Source organism: Salmo trutta, chromosome 13 (genome assembly GCF_901001165.1).
Source record: "Salmo trutta chromosome 13, fSalTru1.1, whole genome shotgun sequence".
Taxonomy (NCBI): Eukaryota; Metazoa; Chordata; class Actinopteri; order Salmoniformes; family Salmonidae; genus Salmo; species Salmo trutta.
In genome coordinates, this window is record NC_042969.1 from 40,511,215 (window position 1) to 40,525,503 (window position 14,289).

Sequence of the window (14,289 nt, forward strand, 5' to 3'; positions counted from 1 at the left end):
AACAGGCTACTATTATAATCAACATAAAGTGAAGTACATCATGAAACAGGCTACTATTATAATCAACATAAAGTGAAGTACATCATGAAACAGGCTACTATTATAATCGACATGAAGTGAAATACATCATGAAACATGCTACTATTTTAATCAACATGAAGTGAAGTACATCATGAAACAGGCTAGTATTCTAATCAACACAAAGTGAAATACATCATGAAACATGCTACTATTTTAATCAACATGAAGTGAAGTACATCATGAAACAGGCTAGTATTCTAATCAACACAAAGTGAAGTACATCATGAAACAGGCTAGTATTCTAATCTCCAAGTTTGATTCAGATTCTCACCATAACATCATTTTCTAACGTTTAATGTCCAAGCCAATGAAGAATCTCCTAAATGGTTACAGACTCTAAATTGTTTTAATGTCTTCAATTAATAAAGTTTTGTTTTTACAACTTATATTTTTATTTTAACACATGCTCCTTCAATCCAGATGTGACTTTTTTTCAATTAACAGGTTAATTAAAAAGTGTTTCTGATCCAGAAGCAATTATCTTATTAACACACTGTTGCTGCTGCTATGTTGCTGTTTTTTTTTCACTAATTCACAGAGTGCAATTTTGACTAATTAAAGACTAGGAATGGACTTAAGCACAGCAGAGAGTGTTTTCATTGTAGGGATAACGGTATGAGATGACGGAGTCAGTGTTGTATAACTGTTGGAAGTATTTTACATTTTGTCAGTCTCTGGAAGGTAGGTCCAGAGGTGGATTTTTAAACGCTTCGATCACCATGGTGACAACCCCTATATTGCACCATCATCTATAACTTGACATCAATATTGTCCTTGGAACGTGAAAGAACGATAAAAAAAAAAATGTACATCATGACTGTAATAGCACAAAGCTGAATATTTCTACAAAACAGACTGCATATAGTCAATAACATACAATGTACAATAACCCTGAACAAGTACTTGTACCCAGATGCTAAATCATAGCATTGAAGGATGTAAGGGCCCCTTCCAGCGTCACGGAAACTGGAAGTATACATTATGTACATTAACAATAACCACGAAGAAGTACCTGAATCCATATTAGCAGACAGAGGAGCTACAGTAACTAACAGGGAGAACAGGGAGAGCAGGGAGAACAGGGAGAGCAGGGAGAGCAGGGAGAACAGGGAGATCAGGGAGAGCAGGGAGAACAGGGAGAGCAGGGAGAGCAGGGAGAACAGGGAGAACAGGGAGAACAGTGAGAACAGTGAGAACAGGGAGAGAAGGGAGGACAGGGAGAACAGGGAGAGAAGGGAGAACAGGGAGAGCAGGGAGAGAAGAGAGAGCAGGGAGAAGAGAACAGGGAGAGCAGGGAGAACATATTCCTTGAGGATCTCTTGGCCTAATAATAGCTTTAGGCTCAGACTCTGGCCTTGAACCAGTTTCAGCAGCAGGCAGCTACAGGACAAGAAAACTTGAGTCCCCACTGACGAGACTGATCTTCTCTGCTCTTCCCTGTCACCTCTCCTCTCTTGATCTTCTCCTGCTCTCTACCCCTCCTCTGCCTGTGACAGGGGTCGGACAGGTTAGACAGGTGTTCGCAGGCCGGGGGACATGGGTAAATGTTTGTGTACAGAAGTCCAATGACCTGAGCAACCCAAGCACCATAGGAGGGGCTCTGATTTACGAGATAGTGTTTCCTACCTATTGAGGGAATTTATACGGACCCAGGAATTATAAGCAAACAAGGCCTTGGATATACAGTCTCATAGCGGCAGCCATTTCGTTGGTGCAGTTCTAGATAAGGAAGGAAGATAGTGTGAATGGGATGACTTGGCTGAGAGATTTACTGTGGGAGATTTAAAAATCACATATATACCCAGGACAGTGTATATAAAGGGTGTAAATATCACCTATATAACTGTAGGACAGATTAAAAACAGCATCACATAGTTTTCGATTAAATGTCATCATTCACTTCAGGCCAACCTCTCTTTTTAAGTAATTGCGTAACCGGGGAGACACAGCACTGTAAAGAGCCATCAATAAATCAATAGGTTTTCACAGGAGATGACATCGTAATCTGGAGATGTAATTGCCAGAGACTCTTCAGGCGTTATGGTGACTATACGGTGAAGAATAGAAATAGTAATTCTAGGTCTGTAGGGTAGAGTGTGTCTTTGTCTTTGTTTAAGATTAAAACTGAACAGAGGGCACAACACATTAGACGATTGGGTGTTTGTTGAGTGAATGCATGTACTGTGTGCTGGGTTTTCATTCAAATATGTTGTGACAACGATTTTAGCTACAAAGCCTGATAAAAAATGTTGAAGGAAAACAGAGGAAGTAAATCAAACACAGCCAGGAGAGCTAAGCAGTTTGTGGACACAGATTGTCAAGTAATTCCAGTAACTCCAAAATGGCAGAAGCCACCCAAAGGTAATCACACTGTAAACGCTCCTTTGAAACCCAACAAAGTGCCTATTTAAACTTAAAAATACCACATGGCTAGAATGAAAGAAAGGGACAGAGAGAGAGAGAAAATAGAGACAGAGAGAGAGAGAAATAGAGACAGAGAGAGAGAGAAATAGAGAAAGAGAGAGAGAAATAGAGACAGAGAGATAGAAATAGAGACAGAGAGAGAGAGAAATAGAGAAAGAGAGAAAGAAATAGAAATAGAGAGAGAGAGAGAGAGAGAGAGAGAGAGAGAGAAACGAATTGGCGAGGGCACTAGAACAGTCTGCAGCACCAGGCCTCATCCTGCTAGAATATGAAGTCAAATGTCTACTGTTTGCTGATGATCTGGTGCTTCTGTCCCCAACCAAGCAGGGCCTACAGCAGCACCTAGATATTCTACAAAGATTCTGTCAGACCTGGGCGCTGACGGTAAATTTCAGTAAGACCAAAATAATGGTGCTCCAAGAAAGGTCCAGTCGCCAGGACCACAAATACAAATTCCATCTAGACACCGCTGCCCTAGAGCACACAAAAAACTATACATACCTTGGCCTAAACATCAGCACTGCAGGTAACTTCCACAAAGCTGTGAATGATCTGAGAGACAAGGCAAGAAGGGCGTTCTATGCCATCAAAAGGAACATAAAATTCAACATACCAATTAGGATCTGGCTAAAAATACTTGAATCAGTTATAGAACCCATTGTCCTTTATGGTTGTGAGGTCTGGGGTCCCTCACCAACCAAGAATTCACAAAATGGGACATATACCAAATTGAGACTCAGCATGCAGAATTCTGCAAAAATATCCTCAGTGTACAACGTAGAACACCAAATAATGCATGCAGAGCAGAATTAGGCAAATACCTGCTAATTATCAAAATCCAGAAAAGAGCCGTTAAATTCTACAACCACCTAAAAGGAAGCGATTCCCAAACCTTCCATAACAAAGCCATCACCTACAGAGAGATGAACCTGGAGAAGAATCCCCTAAGCAAGCTGGTCCTGGGGCTCTGTTCACAAACACAAACAGACCCCGCAGAGCCCCAGGACAGCAACATAATTAGATCAAACCAAATCATGAGAAAACAAAAAGATAATTTCATGACACATTGGAAAGAATTAACAAAAAAACTGAGCAAACTAGAATGCTATTTGGCCCTAAACAGAGAGTACACAGTGGCAGAATACCTGACCACTGTGACTGACCCAAACTTAAGGAAAGCTTTGACTATGTACAGACTCAGTGAACATAGCCTTGCTATTGAGAAAGGCCGCTATAGGCAGACCTGGCTCTCAAGAGAAGACAGGCTATGTGCACACTGCCCACAAAATGAGGTGGAAACTGAACTCCACTTCCTAACCTCCTGCCCAATGTATGGCCATATTAGAGACACATATTTCCCTCAGATTACACAGACCCACAGAGAATTTGAAAAAAATCCAATATTGATAAACTCACATATCTATTGGTGAAATACCACAGTGTGAAATTACAGCAGCAAGATTTGTGACCTGCTGCCACAAGAAAAGGGAAACCAGTGAAGAACAAACACCATTGTAAATACAACCCATATTTATGTTTATTTATTTTCCCTTTTGTACTTGAACTACTTGCACATCGTTACAACACTGTATATATACATAATATGACATTTCGAATGTCTTTATTCTTTTGGAACTTTTGGAAGTGTAATGTTTACTGTCAATTTCTGTTTATTTCACTTTTTGTATATTATCTGTTCATCCATTTCACTTGCTTTGGCAATGTAAACACATTTCCCATGCCAATTAATTGAATTGAACTGAGAGAGACAGAGAGAAAGAGAGAGTGAGAGAGACCGATAGAGAGAGAGAGAGAGAGACAGACGAGAGAAAGAGAGAGCGTGAGAGAGAGACAGAGAGAGAGAGACCGAGAGAGACCGAGATGAGACAGAGAAAGAGAGAGGCAGAGACAGAGAGCGAGAGAGCGAGACAGAGAGAGAGAGCGAGTGAGTGAGAGAGCGCGAGAGAGAGAGAGATGAGACAGAGAGAGAGACAGAGAGAGAGAGAGAGAGAGAGACAGAGAGTGAGAGAGTGAGAGAGAGAGAGAAAGAGAGAGAGATGAGACAGAGACAGAGAGAGAGAGAGAAAGAGAAAGAGAGAGAGAGAGAGAGACAGAGACAGAGATGAGAGAGAAAAGAGGCTTCTGATCCTTCAGTTGATTCAAATATGCTGCTCATTAGCCTCTTACTCAGAGAATTCATGACTCACAGCATGTCAAAGGTTGCGTCTCAAATGGCATCCTATTCCCTATATTGTGCACTACTTTTAACCAGAACCGAATGGGTGTGCTATATATGGAAAAGTGTGCCATTTGGGACGCACTTTAGACTGACGGCTATTTTACCTGGCCTAATTATCAGATTTACATGCCAAGACTATTTATTTCACCTAGGAAGACGGTCCAATTAAAATAGAGTTCCTTTAAAGTGTCCATAATCTCCACTTTTCTTCTACGCCAATATTATCACAATCTATTGAAATATGACTTTGTTGGCATTAGATTTTTGCTATATAGCTGAATAGTGTTTAGCTACAATTCTTGGTTAAAAAAATCTAAACATCATCATCACCTGTGTGACTAGTACTTCCAACTTCCTGATATAGGCCTGTTCCTCTATGTCTATAGGTCTGATTTAAAGATGTACTTCCTACTTCCTGATATAGTCCTGTTCCACCATGTCTATAGGTCTGATTTAAAGATGTACTTCCTACTTCCAGATATAGTCCTGTTCCACCATGTCTATAGGTCTGATTTAAAGATGTACTTCCTACTTCCTGATATAGGCCTGTTCCACCATGTCTATAGGTCTGATTTAAAGATGTACTTCCTACTTCCTGATATAGGCCTGTTCCACCATGTCTATAGGTCTGATTTAAAGATGTACTTCCTACTTCCTGATATAGGCCTGTTCCACCATGTCTATAGGTCTGATTTAAATATCTACTTCCTACTTCCGGATATAGGCCTGTTCCACCATGTCTATAGGTCTGATTTAAAGATGTACTTCCTACTTCCTGATATAGGCCTGTTCCACCATGTCTGTAGGTCTGATTTAAAGATGTACTTCCTACTTCCTGATAAAGGCCTGTTCCACCATGTCTATAGGTCTGATTTAAATATCTACTTCCTACTTCCGGATATAGGCCTGTTCCACCATGTCTATAGGTCTGATTTAAAGATGTACTTCCTACTTCCTGATATAGGCCTGTTCCACCATGTCTATAGGTCTGATTTAAAGATGTACTTCCTACTTCCTGATATAGGCCTGTTCCACCATGTCTATAGGTCTGATTTAAAGATGTACTTCCTACTTCCTGATATAGGCCTGTTCCACCATGTCTATAGGTCTGATTTAAAGATGTACTTCCTACTTCCTTATATAGGCCCGTTCCTCCATGTCTCTACAGTTTGTATGTTAGTATGAATATAACATATTTGCCGGTAACACTCATCAACACCACTCAGTGGAGATTTCTGTCTTTCTAATTCACATCTCATCTTTTTAAGGAATGTTATTTTTTAATTAAAACTTCTGCTTTTCAAATACAACATCACAAAATAACTTTGTGTTTGGGCAGGTTGGATCAGGTTGGACAGAAAAGACCAGTGGAGGTAGGTGAGTGAATAAGAAATGGTTGGCAGGAAGAAAGAGGGGCAAGAAAGAGAGGAGAAAGAAATGTATGCTAAATATGTGCAGTCTGACAATGCTCTGTCTTCTCAAGGCTCAAAGGGACACCCGGTTAAATCCTACTCATGAATGTGATATTGATGCCGGAGGAAACCAAGGTTGTTTTTCACTCTCCTTCTGTGGGGCCATTAAACGTGTTTAATATCTGTCTGCAATTTCACTGATTTATCCCCCTCTAACCCCTATCATAACGTTGGATTTCCTACAGACTCTGAGTACTTTAACAAATCTGAATTCCAAAACGGAGAGTTTATTTCATACTGATTCTCACGAGAGTTGTGTCGTGTTCTGTGGAGTTGTGTAGTATTAAGAGAAGAGGAGAGGAGAGGAGATGAGAAGAGAAGAGAAGAGAAGAGAAGAGAGGAGAGGAGAGGAGAGGAGAGGAGAAGAGAGGAGAGGAGAGGAGAAGAGAGGAGAAGAGAGGAGAAGAGAGGAGAAGAGAGGAGAAGAGAGGAGAAGCGAGGAGAGGAGAGGAGAGGAGAGAAAAAGTTGGATTTTCTGACAGACAGACACTAACTCTTGACTGTTCTCACGCACTAGGAATGAGTTGCAAATGGCACCATATTCACTATAGATAGGTAGCAGTGTACCATTTGAGGCACATAGGCCCAGGTTTATTCCTCTATATACAGTACATCTTTCAGAATGATCTATTTAAAGACCTGACAACCTTTCCTTTCCACTATAACTCCCAACGTCTCTCAGGCAGCGTCAAGCACATCACCATATACACTGGATAAGTGTATAATGAGAATGATTAAATTGTATAGGACTAAATGACAGTATTCTAGCTTGATAACTATAGTACCCATTGAATGTTACAATTGTCTATTAGAGTCTATTAAGAGACTGTAAGTGTGCCTTGCTGTACCCCAAACCACATTACAATACGCCATTAGCTCACAATCTAATTTAGTCTATGAATAATACATGTAGGCAATAAAAAGGCCTTTTATTAAGCAGTCAATGAATATATACACTACCGTTCAAAAGATTGGCGTCACTTAGAAATGACCTTGTTTTTTAAAGAAAAGCAAACATTTTTGTCCATTAAAATAACATCAAATTGATCAGAAATACAGTGTAGAAATTGTTAATGTTGTAAATGACTATTGTAGCTGGAAACGGCTATTTTTTTATGGAATATCTACATAGGTGTACAGAGGCCCATTATCAGCAACCATCACTCCTGTGTTCCAATGGCACGTTGTGTTAGCAAATCCAAGTTTATAATTTTAAAGTAGAAATACTGGGGTGCAAAGGAGCAAAATAAATAAATAAATACAGTAGGGGAAGAGGTAGTTGTATGGGCTAAATTATAGATGGGCTATGTACAGCTGCAGTGATCTGTGAGCTGCTCTGACAGCTGGTGCTTAAAGCTAGTGAGGGAGATAAGTGTTTCCAGTTTAAGAGATTTTTGTAGTTCGTTCCAGTCATTGGCAGCTGAGAAATGAAAGGAGAGGCGGCCAAAGGAGGAATTGGCTTTGGGGGTGACCAGTGAGATATACCTACTGGAGCGCGTGCTATGGGTGGGTGCTGCTATGGTGACCAGCGAGCTGAGATAAGGGGGGACTTTACCTATCAAATACTTATACGTAGATGATCTGGAGCCAGTGGGTTTGACGACGAGTATGAAGCGAGGACCAGTCAACGAGAGCGTACAGGTCGCAGTGGTGGGTAGTATATGGGACTTTGGTGACAAAACGGAAGGCACTGTGATAGACTGCATCCAATTTATTGAGTAGGGTATTGGAGGTTATTTTGTAAATGACATCACCGAAGTCGGAGATCGGTAGGATGGTCAGTTTTACGAGGGTATGTTTGGCAGCATGAGTGAAGGATGCCTTGTTACGAAATAGGAAGCCAATTCTAGATTTAACTTTGGATTGGAGATGTTTGATGTGAGTCTGGAAGGAGAGTTTACAGTCTAACTAGTCAGAACCGTCCAGAGTAGTGATGCTGGACGGTCGGGCAGGTGCAGGCAGCGATCGGTTGACGAGCATGCATTTAGTCTTACTTGTATTTAAGAGCAGTTGGAGGCCACGGAAGGAGAGTTGTATGGCATTGAAGCTCATCTGGAGGGTTGTTAACACAGTGTCCAAAGAAGGGACAGAAGTATACAGAATGGTGTCGTCTGTGTAGAGGTGGATCAGAGACTCACCAGCAGCAAGAGCGACATCATTGATGTATACAGAGAAGAGAGTCGACCCAAGAATTGAACCCTGTGGCACCCCCATAGAGACTGCCAGAGGTCCGGACAACAGGCCCTCCGATTTGACACACTGAACTCTATCTGAGTAGTAGTTGGTAAACCAGGCGAGGCAATCATTTGAGAAACCAAGGCTGTTTAGTCTGCCGATGAGGATGTGGTGATTGACAGAGTCGAAAGCCTTGGCCAGGTCAATGAATACGGCTGCACAGTATTGCCTACAGTTGCCTACGTAAGTTTTTTTGGGGACAGAAAATCATATATCAGTGAAGAGATGCTTGATATTGCTGCTTAGTTGTATCTTGGCCCGTATCCACAAAGCCTCATTGTAAGAGTGTTGATCTCGGATCAGGTTTCCTTCCCGTCCGTTCATTTTGATCTAAAAGGCCAAACCAGACTGATATTACCATTTCTACTCCGAGACGCTTTTTGAATACGGGTCCAGAAATATTACATGAGGTTTTTTACAGTTTTGGGTTCAACTACCGTCTGATGAAACTACGTTGGAGTGCAAATAAACCGCATAGACCCTCTGTTGTTTTTGCCGAACATACAGTCACTGGAGAACAAACTGGATGAGCTCCGTTCGAGACTATCCTACCAACGGGACCTGAAAAACTGTAATATCTTATGTTTCTCAGAGTCGTGGCTGAATAAGGACTTGGATAATATACATCTAGCTGGTTTTTCTACGCATCGTCAAAACCGTACGGCAGAATCAGGTAAGGTTAGGGGTGGAGGGAGGTGTGTCTCTTTGTTAGCAACAGCAGGTGCGCGGTCTCCAATGTTGAGGAAGTCTCAAGGTTTTGCTCGCCTGAGTTAGAATACCTCATGATAAGCTGTAGACCACACTATTTACCGAAATAGTTTTAATCTATTCATAGCTGTCTATTTACCAACACAAACCGAAGCTGGTACTAAGACTGCACTCAACGAGCTGTACAGGGCCATAAACAAACAAGCAAACTCTCCCACGCCCTCCTCTTGACAAAACTGACCTTAACCTCTTATGGCTAGGGGGCAGTATTTTCACGGCTGGATAAAAAACGTACCCGATTTAATCTGATTATTAGTCCTGCCCAGAAACTAGAATATGCATATAATTATTAGCTTTGGAGAGAAAACACTCCAAAGTTTCTAAAGCTGTTTGAATGGTGTCTGTGAGTATAACAGAACTCCTATGGCAGGCAAAAACCTGAGACGGTTCTGTTCAGGAAGTACCCTGTCTGACCATTTATTTGCTTTCTTTGACATCTCTTCCAAAAACTAAGGATCTCTGCTGTTACGTGACAATACCCACTTCTCCAATGGGCTCTCAGAGCCCGGGAAAAACAGGAATGACGTAATTCAAAGCCCTGGCTGAAACAAAGGAGAGCAAAAGCTAAGTGGTCAATCAGTGGAGTAAGCCTTACGCTCGTGACCTGCCCCGCCCCCGGCTTTCGGTTTTTCCCCCAGTTTACAGACAGGCAGATTCCCGGTTGGAATATTATCGCTTTTCTACGAGATAAATTGCATAAAAATTGGTTTTAAACAGCGGTTGACATGCTTCGAAGTACGGTAATGGAATATTTAGACATTTTTTGTCACTTTCTGCGCCATGCTCGTGACCGTGATGTAGCATTCTGATAGTGTCTAGAACGCACGAACAAAACGGCGTTGATGGAATATAACGATGGATTATTTGGGACCAAACCAACATTTGTTATTGAAGTAGAAGTCCTGGGAGTGCATTCTGATGAAGAACAGGAAAGGTAATAACATTTTTCTTATAGGAAATGTGATTTTGGTGAAGGCTAAACTGGTTGGGTGTCTAAATAGCTAGCCCTGTGATGCCGGGCTATGTACTTAGAATATTGCAAAATGTGCTTCATCCGAAAAGCTATATTAAAATCGGACATATCGAGTGCATAGAGGAGTTCTGTATCTATAATTCTTAAAATAATTGTTATGCTTTTTGTGAACGTTTATCGTGAGTAATTTAGTAAATTCACCGGAAGTGTTCGGTGGGAATGCTAGTTCTGAATGTCACATGCTAATGTAAAAAGCTGGTTTTTGATATAAATATGAACTTGATTGAACAGACATGCATGTATTGTATAACATAATGTCCTAGGTGTGTCATCTGATGAAGATCATAAAAGGTTAGTGCTGCATTTAGCTGTGGTTTTGTTTTTTGTGACATTATATGCTAGCTTGAAAAATGGGTGTCTGATTATTTCTGGCTGGGTACTCTGCTGACATAATCTAATGTTTTGCTTTCACTGTAAAGCCTTTTTGAAATCGGACAGTGTGGTTAGATTAACGAGAGTCTTGTCTTTAAATAGCTGTAAAATAGTCATATGTTTGAAAAGTGGAAGTTTTCGGATTTAGAGGAGTTTGTATTTCGTGCCCCGCCCATCATTGGATATTGGAGCAGACGTTCCGCTAGCGGAACATCTAGATGTAAGTGGATAACTCTATCCTCCTGATTCATGCATACAAGCAAAATCTCCCACAGAAAGTACCAGTGATGCGCTCAATATGGAAGTGGGTCTGATGAAGCCACTAAGTCAGATTTCTGATTTGTGGTACAGCTATAGGATAGGGTGCAGTGCAAATGTCACATTGTAGGGAGAGAGGATGGCCATACATAAATATGTAATTCCAAAAAATAGTTTGGTGATCAACAATATTAAATGTTTACTTTGCAATCTCATCAGCAAGGAGGCATCAAGCAACAAATACCAGCATAGACCTACCAGTCAATTTGGTATGCAACAAGTACCAGCATAGACCTACTGGTCAATGTCAAGTAAAAATAGCTTAAAATTTGATAATTAACTTAAGAAGCATGCATTTGGAATTTGTTGTTAAAATGTATTATTACTTAATCAAAATGTGTTGTAGACAAAATAATGAAGAGGGCTGTCTGGTACCTTCAATAAATAGACAAACTATGTAGTAGTTGAACAAGTCAACAAAGAGATCTTCTGTTAAATCTGACAATTAATCTTGATGTTTGTACAGTCGTCTCAAATAAAACTGTGAAGGACCTCGACGTTACTCTGGACCCTGATCTCTCATTTGAAGAACATATCAAGACTATTTCAAGGGCAGCTTTTTTCCATCTACGTAACATTGTAAAAATCAGAAACTTTCTGTCCACAACCAATGTAGAAAAATTAATCCATGCTTTTGTTACATCTAGGTTGGACTACTGCAATGCTCTACTTTCCGGCTACCCGGATAAAGCACTAAATAAACTTCAATTAGTGCTAAATACGGCTGCTAGAATCCTGACTAGAACCAAAAAATTGGATCATATTACTCCAGTGTTAGCCTCCCTACACTGGCTTCCTGTTAAGGCAAGGGATGATTTCAAGGTTTTACTGCTAACCTACAAAGCATTACATGGGCTTGCTCCTACCTATCTTTCCAATTTGGTCCTGCCGTACATACCTACACGTACGCTACGGTCACAAGACGCAGGCCTCCTAATTGTCCCTAGAAGTTCTAAACAAACAGCTGGAGGCAGGGCTTTCTCCTAAAGAGCTCCATTTTTATGGAATGGTCTGCCTACCCATGTGAGAGATGCAGACTCAGTCTCAACCGTTAAGTCTTTATTGAAGACTCATCTCTTCAGTAGGTCCAATGATTGAGTGTAGTCTGGCCCAGGAGTGAGAAGGTGAACGGAAAGGCTCTGGAGCAACGAACTGCCCTTGCTGTCTCTGCCTGGCCGGTTCCCCTCTCTCCACTGGGATTCTCTGCCTCTAACCCTATTACAGGGGCTGAGTCACTGGCTTATTGGTATTCTTCCATGCCATCCCTAGGAGGGGTGCGTCACTTGAGTGGGTTGAGTCACTGACGTGGTCTTCCTGTCTGGGTTGGCGCCCCCCCTTGGGCTGTGCCGTGGCGGAGATCTTTGTGGGCTATACTCGGCCTTGTCTCAGGATGGTAAGTTGGTGATTGAAGTTATCCCTCTAGTGGTGTGGGGGCTGTGCTCTGGCAAAGTGGGTGGGGTTATATCCTTCCTGTTTGGCCCTGTCCGGGGGTATCGTTGGATGGGGCCACAGTGTCTCCTGACCCCTCCTGTCTCAGCCTCCAGTATTTATGCTGCAGTAGTTTGTGTCGAGGGGGCTAGGGTCAGTCTGTTATATCTGGAGTATTTTTCCTGTCTTATCAGGTGTCCTGTGTGAATTTAAGTATGCTCTCTCTAATTCTCTCTTTCTCTCTTTCTCGGAGGACCTGAGCCCTAGGACCATGCCTCAGGACTACCTGACATGATGACTCATTGCTGTCCCCAGTCCACCTGGCCGTGCTGCTGCTCCAGTTTCAACTGTTCTGCCTGCGGCTATGGAACCCTGACCTGTTCACCGGATGTGCTACCTGTCCCAGACCTGCTGTTTTCAACTCTCTAGAGACAGCAGGAGCAGTAGAGATACTCTCAATGATCAGCTATGAAAAGCCAACTGACATTTACTCTTGTGGTGCTGACTTGTTACACCCTCGACAACTGTGAATATTATTATTTGACCATGCTGGTCATTTATGAACATTTGAACATCTTGGCCATGTGCTGTTATAATCTCCACCCGGCACAGCCAGAAGAGGACTGGCCACCCCTCATAGCCTGGTTCCTCTCTAGGTTTCTTCCTAGGTTTTGGCCTTTCTAGGGAGTTTTTCCTAGCCACCGTGCTTCTACACCTGCATTGCTTGCTGTTTGGGGTTTTAGGCTGAGTTTCTGTACAGCACTTTGAGATATCAGCTGATGTAAGAAGGGCTATATAAATACATTTGATTTGATTTGATTGGATGTATAGATGTTTTTTTTTCTTTGAAACTTCCCAAAAAACATGTGATTCGACACGACTTGCTATTAGAATGCACGACTTGGGCTTGACTCGAGACTCGAACCGTTCTACTCGAGACTCGACCCGTTCTACCCGGGACTCGTCTTGAGACACGGACCTTGTGACTGGAATAATAGTGACCTGGTCCCACCTCAGTACATATTACCACCACTACCTGGTACCACCACTACCTGGTACCACCACTACCTGGTCCCACCTCAGTACATATTACCACCACTACCTGGTACCACCACTACCTGGTACCACCACTACCTGGTCCCACCTCAGTACATATTACCACCACTACCTGGTACCACCACTACCTGGTACCACCACTACCTGGTCCCACCTCAGTACATATTACCACCACTACCTGGTACCACCACTACCTGGTCCCACCTCAGTACATATTACCACCACTACCTGGTACCACCACTACCTGGTACCACCTGGTACAACCACTACCTGGTACCACCACTACCTTGTCCCACCTCAGTACATATTACCACCAACACCTGGTACCACCACTACCTGGTACCACCTGGTACCACCACTACCTGGTACCACCACTACCTGGTACCCTTGCACATTGACTCACACACCTATTCCTAATAGCCTCCTTACTGTTATCTAGTGTGTTACTGATATCTAGTGTGTTACTGTTACATAGTGTGTTACTTACTGATATATATTGTATTACTATTATCTATTGTGTCCAGTCCGTTCCTTCATGGCTGCAGCAGAAAGAAGATACTGCTGAACAAAGTGTCTCCCAGAGAGAGAGAGAGAGAGAGAGAGAGAGAGAGAGAGAGAGAGAGAAGAGAAGAGAAGAGAAGAGAAGAGAAGAGAAGAGAAGAGAAGAGAAGAGAAGAGAAGAGAAGAGAAGAGAAGAGAAGAGAAGAGAAGAGAAGAGAAGAGAGAAGAGAGAAGAGATAGAGAGAGAGAGATAGCGAGAACACAACGATTTTACTGTGGTGACCGAAATGCCAGAACTGGACAAAAACCTGACACTCTTAGCACACAGGGGGACAAACACCTGACACTCTTAGCACACAGGG

General features: G+C 42.1%; 1 long non-coding RNA gene across 1 annotated transcript; it reads right to left on the minus strand.

Moving 5' to 3' along the window:
• Window positions 1–13,204: 13,204 nt before the first annotated feature.
• On the minus strand, window positions 13,205–13,621 carry LOC115205774 (uncharacterized). The gene is made up of 2 exons (XR_003880675.1): window positions 13,515–13,621; window positions 13,205–13,382 (listed from the first exon to the last, which is right to left on the minus strand). It is a non-coding gene; the product is annotated as an uncharacterized LOC115205774 (long non-coding RNA).
• Between the last annotated feature and the right edge of the window lie 668 nt (window positions 13,622–14,289).